Source organism: Melanerpes formicivorus, unplaced genomic scaffold, assembly GCF_026170545.1.
Source record: "Melanerpes formicivorus ecotype bairdi unplaced genomic scaffold, bMelFor1.0.p_v2 SCAF_37, whole genome shotgun sequence".
Lineage (NCBI taxonomy): Eukaryota > Metazoa > Chordata > Aves > Piciformes > Picidae > Melanerpes > Melanerpes formicivorus.
Genome location: NW_027142389.1, coordinates 2,665,894 through 2,678,814, shown reverse-complemented (window position 1 = coordinate 2,678,814; position 12,921 = coordinate 2,665,894). Strand labels below are relative to the sequence as shown.

General features: G+C 56.4%; 1 protein-coding gene across 2 annotated transcripts in view; it reads right to left on the bottom strand.

Annotated features, from left to right (window-relative positions):
• Window positions 1–12,921, bottom strand: part of STARD8 (StAR related lipid transfer domain containing 8) — a 65,891-nt gene that overhangs the window by 34,128 nt on the left and 18,842 nt on the right. The window lies entirely within an intron of this gene.

Sequence of the window (12,921 nt, the reverse complement as noted above, 5' to 3'; positions counted from 1 at the left end):
CCCTCTGAAGGGACCCAAAGCTCTTCATTAACAAGTGCCTTTCACAAGTGCTTAGAAGAATGGAGTGCTCGGCTGCTTTGAAAGCTTCTATCTCCATCCCTTTGTGAAGGAGCTGGCCCAGCATACCAGCAGTCCCTCAGCACCTTCGGAGGGTGAGAATCACCCATCCACCAGCCCCATGGCTGCTCAGTCGCATCTGAGCCACAGAATCACAAAATGGTTTGGGTTGGAAGAGACCTCAAAGATCATCTGGTTCCAACCCCCCTGCCATGGGCAGGGACACCTCACACTACACCACACTGCTCATCCAAGCTGGTGTTGAGCACAACCTCCACATCCACAACAACCTCCCTGGGGTTCCAGTGTGTCTCTGCTCCCTGGGAAAAAGGCCACTGAAAAGCAAAGCAAGGGGAAAACTTCTCTGCTTAAACAGCCTCACCTGCTAAGGCCCCAAATGCCTCCAAATCTGCCTTTGAAAGTGCAGCACCTCCGTGGTTTCCACATGAAATGGACCTTAGGAACCAATCCAAGTCCCATGGAGACAGGAGGGGAAATGTTTTCCCTGTGAGGGTGACAGAACACTGGAACAGGCTGCCCAGGGGGGTCGTGGAGTCTCCCTCCCTTGGAGATATTAAACCCCCACCTGGCTGCATTCCTGTGTGACTGGTATAAAGTGACCCTGCTCTGGCAGGGGGGGTGACTGGATGATCTTTCCAGGTCCCTTCCAGCCCTTAGCATTCTGTGATTCTGTGACTCCAGAGCCTGGATGCATGGATGGGCAGCTGCTGACGTGCTGTGGGAGCTCCAGCCACACCAATGGGCACCCTCCAAGCCCTGCCTCCCAGGCAGGCTTGCAGAGGCAGAGGCACCCAGGTGTGCATGGTGACATTGGCCTGCGATGGCCACGCCAGAGGGCTTGCTGCTCTTGCCTGCCAGCTGCTCACAGAGCGTTTCGTTCCTCCCTGCAGAGCTGCAGAGCAGGGTCACGAGGTGCCTCCAGGATAAGATCACCCATCTGCACCAGAGGAGCTGATCTTTGCTCTGCCCAGAGTTCCAGAGTGTTCCCAGGGAGAGGTGAGGGACATGGCATCTCCTTCCACCTCCACTGCAAGCCACCCAGGGCCCATCCCCAGGTCAGGACTTGCAGGCTGGCACCAGAGAGGGAATGAAGGTCTGGATGGGGCTTCCTCTGCAGTCCCCACCTGGGAAGCAACACACAGCATTCCTCCCTCCTGTGTCCACTGAGGTGGAGAGGGCTGGAGCTCAGGACAACTCTCAGCTTTTCCCTTCTTGCTGTTTTTGCCCTGAGAAAGGTCTGAGGTGTACCAAATGCTGGTTCAGACTGTCCAACCCTCCAGCTCTGCTGGAGAAGGGGTTGCTCCAGCTCCCAGTGCAGCCACCAGCACACTGCCAGGAGCTGCCATCCCAGAGCAAGAAGGGAGGACCAGCACTTTGGATGTCCTTCTTTCCAAGCCCTGTCTGCTGTTACTCTTCATAGAATCATGGAATGGTTTCAAGGGTTGAAAGGGACCTTTAAAGGTCATCTGGTTTAACTTCCCTGCACTAAGCAAGGACATCTTCAACTAGACCAGGTTGATCAAAGCCCCATCCAACCTGACCTGGAATGTTTCCAGGGCTGGGGCATCTCTGGGCAACCTGAGTCAGTGTCTCACTGTCCCAGTGCTTCACCTTTTCCCCTCCAGACAAGGAGCCATTACTAGACACGTTGCACATGCCCACCAGCTGGGCCAGAAAGAGAACACTGCAGTGACCAGGAGGCTTCCACAGCCACCCCAAGGCAGGCAAGACATTTCTCACCAGCTGCTGGCAGCTCTGCACCATGACAGATCCACCATGGCAGTGACTCACCATGCTGGCTGGGTAGGGGTCATGCAGCCAGGAGCTCACTGGAAGCCCATGGCTCCTCCTGCCTGTGGCCAGCACAACCCTCCTTGTGGCCAGTCCCAGGCACAGCTGGAGATGGGCATCAGAAAATGAGGAATCACTGTCAAAGCCACCAGTGCATCATCCAATAGCCCAAAGGGCTCAGGAACCTGGCCAAGAAACAAGAGTGCCTCAAAAATCTACCTGACAGACTTGTGCTGCTCTCTTCATGCTGCCAGGAGCTGTTTAGGAGCACAGCTCCTGTTCAGGGGGTAGCACAGCTCCTGTTCAAGGGGTAGCACATACCACCAGAGACCAAGGACCCCCCAGGTGAAGCCTGAGGATGCCAGAGGTCTCCATTTGCAGGAACCTCAGAGGGTGCAGGTGCCAGAAGCAAGGACCTGTCCTGGGCACCCAGGGAGGACTGGCCCTGCCAAGACACAGGGTCATAACTGGCCATGTTTTCCTCCTTGCCATGGAGACAAAATGTCAGTGAACCTTATCAAGCACCAATCACTGAGACTTCCAACCTCATTATCTTGTTTCCTCTGATGGCTGCTGCCAAAGAAACCTCTGGCTTTGAGGCAGAGCCTGAGGGTCCCTCAGGGAGCTCCTGTGCAAGAAGCCCACATCCCTCCACGGAACCTCCCTGAGGGACCTCGGGCTGCAGCTCCAAGTGAGATGTGCCACCCCAAAAGGGAGCCCTGGTAAAGACAGGGGCAGAGGCAGAACCTCTCTGAGGGCTTGCAGAGCTGAGCAGGGGCAGGAAGGAACCACGTCAAACCACAGAGCTCTGCCAAGTGCTTGGTGCTGCTTCCGCCAGCAGTGCTGCAGAACCTCGCTGAGGAGCAAACATCTGCAGCTCCACATTCACAAACCCAGGCTCCATTCATGCAAACCCCCACTGCTCCTCAGGCAGGTAGGAAAGCTGAGTGGAACAGGAGCAGGAGAGGCAGAGGTAGGCACCACCTGAGGTGGAGCTCCAGGGACAGTGTGGTGACACCCCCAGGCCTCCCCCCCAAAAACAGCTTCCTAAGCCAGAGGAAGAGGTCTGGGGCACACCCAGCTCCTCCCAAAACAGGCAAGTCCAGCCAGAATTCACCTCCAGCCCAGCCCCAGACTGCCTCCACTTTCCTGCTGCCCAAAATCCTTCAGCTTGTTCAAGCTGCAGGCTATGGATCTCCTTCTTCCCAGTCCAAGGTCATGGCCAACAGAATCCACGAGCCCACAGGGCACAGCACGAGGCACAAAAGCTTTGGCTTCAGCAAGCTCTGTCTTTCCTCTTCCTTTACCACTTCTTCAATCCCACACTGTGCAGCCTGCCATCATCACAAGCACTCCTCCCACTGCCTGGGGACTCACCAGGGAGGAGAGGATGGTGAATGACATGGGCACCTCACCCATCTCTTGGAAGCTCCGTGCCAGGGTAGGAGCTTGCCTCCTAGGGGACACAAAGCCATTCTTACCCCAGAACCACAAGCAACCACCCAGCTTCATCTCCATGTCACTCATGTCACCATCACTGGAGGTGTCTAGGAAGAGCCTGGATGAGGCACTTGGTGCCATGGTTTAGTTGATTAGATGGTGTTGGGTAATAGGTTGGACTTGGTGATCTCAGAGGTCTCTTCCAATCTGGTTAATTCTATTCTATTCTACTCTATTCTATTCTACTCTATTCTATTCTATTCTATTCTATTCTAAGGTCCCTTCCAACCCAGACCATTCTATGGTTCTATGATTCTGTAAGATTCAGCCTCACCTGAGGCCACAAGCAGCAACCAGGGAGCTGAACCAGACCAGGACCTGCAGCTCTCCTTCCCTGAAAGCTCTCCTGAGGCCTCATGGCCAGCAGCACTTTAGGCTTGATCTTAGAAAGAAGTTCTTCACAGACAGAGAGATTGCCCATTGGGATGGGCTGCCCAGGGAGGTGCTGGGGGTCAACATCCCTGGAGGTGTTTAAGAACAGACTGGATGAGGCAGATAGTTGGGATGGGATAGGATGGGATAGGATAGGATAGGATAGGATAGGATAGGATAGGATAGGATAGGATAGGATAGGATAGGATAGGACAGGAAGAATTAACCAGGTTGGAAAAGACCTTTGAGTTGGTTAGTTAGGGCTGGGTGATCAGTTGGACTTGATGATCCAGTATCATAAGGAGGCCTACAAGAAAGCTGGGGAGGGACTTTTGAGGCTGTCAGGGAGTGATAGGACTGGGGGGGATGGAGCAGAACTAGAAATGGGTAGATTGAGATTGGATGTGAGGAAGAAGTTGTTCTCCATGAGGGTGGTGAGAGCCTGGCACAGGTTGCCCAGGGAGGTGGTGGCAGCCTCATGCCTGGAGGTGTTTGCAGCCAGGCTGGATGTGGCTGTGAGCAACCTGCTGTGGTGTGAGGTGTCCCTGCCCATGGCAGGGGGGTGGGAACTGGCTGAGCCTTGAGGTTCCTTCCAAGCCTGACAGTTCAGTGATCCTGTGAGCCCCGGGGCTGGGACCACCGCTCCTCAGCTCAGCGAAGCCAAGCAGCGCTACCAGTGGCCCCAGCAGGGTTGGGGCCAGGAGCCAAGGTGGAACAATGGAAAGCATTTAGAGAGCAGGAAGCTGCATCTGCTGGATGAAACGCTATCTTCAAACAAGACGTGTTTGGATAACTCCAGTTTCATAACTCGCCTCTTCCGATGTTAGGAAATCACGGTAATAAAAAGAAAACAGAATGGGGGAGAAGGAACTTGGCACAGGGAACAATGGGAGAGCTGCCGGGACCCCGCCGCTGCCTCCCAGGCGAGCCCAGCCCGGCCCCCGGCCGAGCCCAGCCCACCGCGGCTCCCCCAGCTGCGAGCTCCCGGGGCCCTGCAGGAACCAATCTGATGGAGCAGCCAGGGGAAAAGAGTTAAATGTGCTCCACAGACGCACCGAGAGCAGAGGAGGCTTTGATGAGCTCATCTGGTCCCGGGCTCGCTCCCTTGCTTGCTTTGTTGTTAATGGGAATCAAAGGCATCCTGGGGGAGGGAAGAGAATTCGGAGGTGGTCAACGTTAAACCTCGGAATTTGGTGGCCAGCTGGGTTTGTCTTAAAAGTGATGGAAGGGATGGTGCTGAAGGGTGGAAGGGGCTGAGAGGGCATCTTCTCCTGGCACTGAGTGCTTTCAGGGTGCAGCCAGCCAGCTGGGTTCTGCTGTTAGCCATGTTGAAGATGTAAGTTCCTCATATTAACCTACCCCCCCCCCCCCCCCAAAACAGACCTAGAGAAGGGCTTAGCACTGCCTTAGCAGGGAGAAGCAACGAGAGGGAAGGCAAACACAGCAGCACCCCAGCTCCAGGCTCTGACCCAGCACAACCAGCAGTGAGGCCAGCTCAGATCCTCACACCAAACCGAGCTCCCTGGCCAGGGGCAGCTCCATTCTCCAGAGCCCTTGGTTCCTCTCTGCTGCTTTTTGCAGACCTGGGCTGGGTAATCACTCCACAGTTCCACCACAGCACAGCAGCATGGCATGGCGTGGCAAGGCACGGCGTGGCAAGGCATGGAGTGGCAAGGCACGGCGTGGCAAGGCATGGCGTGGCAAGGCACGGCGCGGCAAGGCACGGCGTGGCATGGCAAGGCGTGGCGTGGCAAGGCATGGCGTGGCAAGGCATGGTGTGGCACGGCACCCACAAGGACAGCCAAGGGCATCATGCCCTACACTGTAACTCCATATTGCAGAGGACACAGAGCACCCCTCAGCCCCCTGCCCTGTGTGGGACGTGCCAAAGGGGCAAGCAGCCCCAAGAAGAAGGGGGTTTGCAAAGGCAGGGCTTGGCAGTGGGACTTTGCCCCTGGGTCTAAACAGTTGGAGGTCAATCAGAGCTGGCTGCTCCACCACCAACTTCACCCACCCTCTTTGCTCTGAAGGGGCTGCTTGGGGTCCCAGCACCCCACACATGCTGGCTCAGCCCCCTTGCTGGGGCTCAGCCCCCCTGCTGGGGCTCAGGACCCTGCTGCTTGTCTGACTGCAACAGCTGGCCCTGCAAACACTGCTCCCAGCTGCCACCTCCAACAATTTGGGACAAGAAGCCAAAAGCTGAGGTCACTCAGCTCGGGCCACTGGACCCCTCCCCAGCACCCACCTCCTCCTCCCCACCCTCCCCAGTCCAAATATAAACTTGCTTACAGGAAATGCCTTAAAGAAAAGGCACCTCCCTGAGTCCTGAAGAATGCCCAGAAAATAAACTGTCTCTGGACACGAAGGAAATGGCTTTTTTTTTCCCCCCCTTAAATCAGACTGCAAAGCAGCTTTAACCCTTCCAGCCCCTGCTGCAAACTCAGCCACCCACACACCTCACACCCTGGGGGTCTTTCAAGTGGTCTGTGCTCCAGATTAGGGAGGCAAGAGAAGCCTCCTGCCAGAGGTCCCTGGATCCTTGTGCCATGACTGGGTCTTGAGCAAAATAGTCCAAAATTAGGCAAAATGTCTGATAAAGAAAGCAGCAGACCCTCAGAACAGGCTCAGCCTGAGACCCACTCTTAACTTTGCATAAACACAGGCTCCTTTCCCAGAGCCAGCAGGCACAGGAGGAGCTCACACAGCTGTTGGCATTGCTGGAGGTCCTGCATTACCCCACACTGCTGGGGAGGACAGGGGTGAGGGGGCTATATCCTCCTCCCCTTCCCAGAGCCCTCCTGTGGGATGCTTTCATCCTAGGTCATCCAGACCCACAGCAACAGCAGCTCCCAGCCCTAGCACGTCCTGCTGAGCAGGAAGCAGGGAAAGGTAGGGAGCTACAGAAGGTACAAGCAGTGGCTTTGTACCAAAGTCCCTACACAGAACACAAGAGAAAAACTGAGAAGGGAGAGGAGGAGAGGAGGAGAGGAGGAGAGGAGGAGAGGAGGAGAGGAGGAGAGGAGGAGAGGAGGAGAGGAGGAGAGGAGGAGAGGAGGAGAGGAGGAGAGGAGGAGAGGAGGAGAGGAGGAGAGGAGGAGAGGAGGAGAGGAGGAGAGGAGGAGAGGAGGAGAGGAGGAGAGGAGGAGAGGAGGAGAGGAGGAGAGGAGGAGAGGAGGAGAGGAGGAGAGGAGGAGAGGAGGAGAGGAGGAGAGGAGGAGAGGAGGAGAGGAGGAGAGGAGGAGAGGAGGAGAGGAGGAGAGGAGGAGAGGAGGAGAGGAGGAGAGGAGGAGAGGAGGAGAGGAGGAGAGGAGGAGAGGAGGAGAGGAGGAGAGGAGGAGAGGAGGAGAGGAGGAGAGGAGGAGAGAGGAGGAGAGGAGGAGAGGAGGAGAGGAGGAGAGGAGGAGAGGAGGAGAGGAGGAGAGGAGGAGAGGAGGAGGGAGGGCACCCCTGTGCATTCACAGGTCACAGCCTCCAAAGGAAGACATTTCATCCTCTCTCTTCTGCACAGGAGAAAACTGAGGCAAAGCTTCTCCTGAGGCAGAGCCAAAGCCAAGAGCAGAGCCCAGCTCCCTGCAGCCACAAGCACACTTCCCTTGTCCCCAGCCCGCGCCGCCTCCCTAAACGTGCCCCTTCAGAACTGCACACGCAGGGCTTTGAGTCCCAGATGCACCAGGCAGCTTGATAGGAGTCAGCTGCTGCTGCAAAAGGCCCCAAAGACTTGTTGCTTGGGGTTTTGTAAAGGGCAGCAGTGCCGGAGAGGCCGTGCTGCAGGGTGTGAGCGGGTGTGCAAGCCCCGGGCGTGGGAAAGGAAAGCAGCAGGGTCAGCCGCCTCCGGGCTGCAAAGCGCAGGGCAGGGGGTCAGCAGGAGAGCACACCTGCCTCTGGCCAGAGAGACGGTTTCTGCTCAGTCCGTGCGGGTTTTGCCTCCTGTATCGAAGTACCCAGTGAGAACAGCCTGGAGATGCAGGAAGAGAGCTTGCCTGAGCTGGCACCCATCCTGGAGAGCCGGAGCAAGAGCCCTGGAGAGCTCCTCGGCAGAAGGATGCTTCTGCAAAGGGCCCGGGAGAGCCTTCTGGCTCTGCTGAGACAAGCTGTGCAAGGCAATCCAGAGATCCAGGAGGCGTTTTAATACCTAGAACCCACATGGATGCTCACACAGAAGGTGTTAATGAGGAGCAAATCACACAGCAGGCTTCAGAGGGGGACATCTCCAGCAGCAGTGTCTGCTGGGCACCCCTGCAGAGCTCCCCAGTGCTCCCACCACTACACTGTGCCCATTGTGCATTTTACTGGGACATTAAATACACCTCTAACCTTAAACAACCTTCCCAGCAAAGCCCTTACCCATCCTCCTGGCAGGATGAGGCCCCAGGAGGACGCAGGTACTTTCCTCTGTGGTTCCCAGGCAGCTGCTCTTGAGCTGGCCTGGAGGTAGGGCATTTATGCATGCCAGAAATCAATGGAGGAAACATTCCCTGCTCCAAAGCAGCAACAAAAGGTCACAACCAGAGACGTTTGTAATAGGAGAGAAAAAGATCTGGAGGTGGGCACAGGGATGCTGAATGAAACACAGGGCAGGTGGTTAGTGCTGCCAGGGATCACCAAGCACAAGTTCAGCCTTCCATCAGCAGGGCTGGAGGGGATGGGACAGGGTCAGGGGAGCCCAGGTAAGGCAATGGGGCACCCAGCAGGTCCTGCTGACCTATCTTCTCATACACACAGCCTCAGGTGTCCTCAAGTCCTTCAAACCTGTGTTTTACTTTCAGCACATTGTTTCTAGCTGAGGGAGAAGCACTGCTTCCTGGTTCTTGCTGCTCCTGAGACTGCACCACAGCTCCCAGGACCTAATTCCAGGACCTAATCAGACAGCCAGAGCTCAAGTCCAGCCCTGGATGTTGAAGCTGGTGCCTGACCATGCCTGGAGGCTCATGCTGGTGGCTCTGCCAGGGGACAGCCACCCCGGGGTGGGGGTTGCTCATGAAGGGGTGCAGGGTCCATGGGGCAATTACTTGCCTGGGAAAATGAAGCTGAGACACCAGCCCTGCCTGCCCAGATCTCCTGCTCTTGCCCAATGGCACTAATGACAGGAGGTCAAGTGCACTCTGAGTCACTGTTGAACATCACTGTCCCACAGCCTTGTGACACCCCTGCCTGTGGCCATTTCCAGTTTCACTAGGAGCAACCAGCTGCCACTCACCAGCACACAACCCCTTCCCCCCATCCCCTGCAAGCAAACCTTCACTGAAGCCCCAAAAGCTGCTCCACCTCCCTCCCCACACTGACCTGCTGCCCCAAGCCCAGCCTCTTCCTCTTCAGCTCTGTTCTCTTTTAATTCCTTTTCCCTCTAAATGTTCTTTTTGCCTGCCCTCTCTGCCCATGCTCCCTTTCCCAGCTCCAAGCTGAGCTGCCAGCCACCCCACTCTGCAGCCACAGGTCCCTGGGGCTGAAGGTGAGAGGATGGAAAGGAACGAACCCTGCAGCCCCTCTGCTTCACCCTGGCACAGCACAGGGGTTGGACTAGATCACCTTCAGAGGTCCCTTCAAACCTCCACCATGCTGAATTCATGGCCAGTGTGCTCCTCAGCAGCTGCCACCTCACCTACACGAGGTGTGACACCAAGCCCCCTTGGCCAGCAGGTTTTGGTAGTGCTGAGCTCCCCCTGAGCAGCTGCAGCAGTCCCTGGCCTCTCCGTGGGACCTGCGAGGTGGGCACTGGGGAACCCACAGCAGGGGACAGCTGAGCTCAGCCACAGGGCAGCATGAGGAACTCAAGCTGGACATGAACCTCCTTGCAGGAGGATAGGAAAGAGCCGAGCTCAGTGGGGAAGGTCAAGCTGCTGCACTTGTTAATGGCCATTCCCAGCCCAGCCGTTAACGTTTACTCTGCCTGTAACTGGCACTGGGTGACAAGTGCCCTGTTCTGATAAGGGATCCTGCAGGCAGCTCGACAAACAGCTCTGCTGCTGGGCACTGGGCAAGAGTGCTCACGTGGCACGGAGACACTGCTGATCCTTGACTGTGCAGCACAGAGAAGAGCAGGAGGCAGCCACCCGTGGGTGTCGCAGCTCAGCAACCAGAGCTGGGGGCTGGATGCTCTCAGAGCCTGCAGTAGCCAGGGCTGGCATCCAGATTCACCCCCAGGGAGCACTGGGATGAGCATGAAGCAGGGCAGAGTGAGGCCATCTCCACACCACCAACACTGTCCGGGCAGAACCATGCAGATAATCATAGAGTGGGTTGGGAGGGACCTCTAAAGCTCATCTACTCCAACCTCCCCCTGCAGTCAGCAGGGACATCCTCCACTAGAGCAGGTTGCTCAGAGCCTCGTTGAGCCTGGCCTTCAATAGCTCCATGGATGGGCCTCAGCTACCTCCCTGAGCAACCTGTTGCAGTGTTCCACCACCTTCATGGTGCAGAACTTGTTCCTAACATCCAATCTACATCTCCTCTCATTTCAAACCACTGTCCCTCATCCTGTCACTGCAGGCCTTTGCAGACAGTCCCTCTGCAGCCTTCTAGTAGCACCCTCCAGGTTCTGGCAGGCTGCTATTAGGTCTCCCCTGGAGCCTTCTCTTCTGCAGGCTGAACAACCCCAGCTCCCTCAGCCTGTCCTCACAGCAGAGGTGTTCCAGCCCCCTGATCATTTTCATGGCCCTCCTCTGGACCTGCTCCATGTCCTTCCTGTGATGAGAGCTCCAGAGGTGGACAGCAATTAATGAGAAGTCAGACAGTAAAACCCCCACGGCAGCACTTCCTGCATCTAGAAGGGAATTTCTTGCTGGAAAACGCAGGAGCAGCCCCTGTCCCTTTAAATTTGTGCACCCAGCCCAGCTGCCTGGAGAAGCTGATATAATTATCCAGAGGTGACTTTCAGAAAGGCTCCACAAGAAGGGCTATTGTGGCTCAATCATTAACCGGGCAGGAGACCCCCGGCCTTGCTGGAATGCAGCCATGCGCTGCCAGCCTGCTGCCGGGCGGCAGGGAGCTCGGCACAGAGCCTCACAGCAGCTCCTCTGGCCTGCTCACCAGCACAGCTCTGGCCACTTCCCCTCGTGGCCCCCTTCCCAGTACTAAATCCCACCAAACACCTCCTTCACACTCCCCAGTGGGGCTGAAACAGTGTGTGGAGGAAAGGAAGCTGAGAAACAAGAAGACCCAGGTTCCATGCAGACGTGCCCACCACCACACGTGCCTCAGTTCCCACCTCAGCAGTGCTCTAGATGTGAGCTGCTGCTGCTCCTGGCAGATCCTCTCACCTCAGCACTGACACCAGCACAGCATGGGACAGGTAAAAGCAGCAGCAGCTCAGCCTGAAGGCTGCCCACTGCCTCTGAAGGACATCACCCCCCCCCAAAATCAGCTCAGCTGTCACCACTGGGACCTGGCAACGTGTTTCACCAAACCTGGTGGGCAGAGGTGGGCAACATCTCTGTCATCAGGCTGGTGGAGATGGAAGGAGACACCAATGCTATGTGATAAGCTTTGAAGCAAGGTTGAGATCCTGCTGTCCCTCAGGACCATCCCCAGCTTCCCATACACTCACTATGCCAGGAGACATCTCCTGCCCTGCAGCCTCATCACCAACATGCTGCCTGTACTCGGAGGATTAAAGCCTCACACACACATCTGAATGCAAAAGCCCTTCCGAAATCATGGAGAGTGGAACCATCAGTCTGCAAACCCCTGCAATGGGCCAGCTGTCCTGGGCTCCTCAATTCTCCTCTCTGCTGGCATCGATTTACCCTGTTCCCAGGACAGTGAAGCCAGGGCAGCGCCTGGCCTCCAGAAGCTTCCCAAAGCTTCCTTGCCACAGCAGAGCAGGGCCAGGGAAGCTGGCAGGGCGCAGGGCCAGCCAACGTGTCAGCCTGTTCCTCCGCTGCAAAGTCACGCAGCGAGCCCTGCTCAGCCCTCGGGGAAAGGACAACGTTCCCTTCCCCTGCTCGACTGCCACTGGCTTTCAAAACTTCCACATCTTGTTGAAATGAGTGCAAAAACCCAAGGGAAGTACTGCAGTGCCCTTGGGCATGGCCATATGTCGTGCTCTTACGAAACTGAATGGCTGGCAGCCGGTCCCAGGCACGGGCTGGGGTTTGGACACTGCGGCAAGGCAGACAAGGAATGCTCGGCAGAAGCACGGCTGGGGTTATTCAGCAGGGCTTTTATTAGAACAGTATTTCTCAGAGGAAGCACAGGAACATGATGTGAATGTGAGCACCTCATGTGTGATAGCCTCTCCACACTGGTGTTTAGTCACAGGAGGGCCTTCCAGGCAAGTTTTGGGGACAAGGGTGGGAGCTGATTTTTTTTCCCCCCTGCGAGAAGGGGGTTTGAGCTGAACCATGCCCCTGCCCTGCACCCAGTGAGGAGCAGACCCTTGCACAGGGGTGCAGAGCACTGAGGGGCTGGTGCTCCTGCTTCAGCAGCCTGCTGCCTCTCTTAACCAGATTTCAGTTAAAGTGTAAACAGGGAAAAAAAAACCCACCAAGGCACATTCATTGATAAGAATTCAAGTATGCACATGGAGAAGAATGCAGAGCTCTGCCAACAACATCACGACACGTGCTTTGACGTCCTGGGACCGTGCAAGGGTCTCCAGAAGAAGAGGCTCCTCCAAAACACAGCCCTCAATCCCACAAGCTGGTGCTTAAGCTTGCCACGATCAAGCAGCCCCTGAGAAAGCAGCTTCCCCTGCCTCGGCAGCACGTTCTGACCGCTGCCCGTCCGTAACGTGACGTGCCGGGCACGCGTGGCAAACCCATCTGCTCCCACCAAAGATAAAGGCCTCCAAACGAGATGAGCAACTGTGAGCACGTGCCCACGTGCCAAAAGCCTTGACATCAAGTCCCCCTGCCGCAGCAGAAGGGCCTGATCCAAAGCCTCTGGACGTCAGCACGGCTTTTCCATCGACTCAGGATCAGAAGGCAAATCTGTGCTTTTCCAGGCACTGGTTTAATCATGGTAATCCCAGGTAGAGGTGGAGTGAGGAGAAGCTTGAGGAAACCTGGGCAGCCCCAGACTCAGAGAATCACAGGATCAATAAGGTTGGAAAAGACCTCAAAGACCATCAAGTCCAACCTGTCACCCAACACCTCCTGACTACTAAACCATGGCACCAAGTGCCACGTCCAGTCCCCTCTTGAACACCTCCAGGGACGGTGACTCCACCACCTCCCTGGGCAG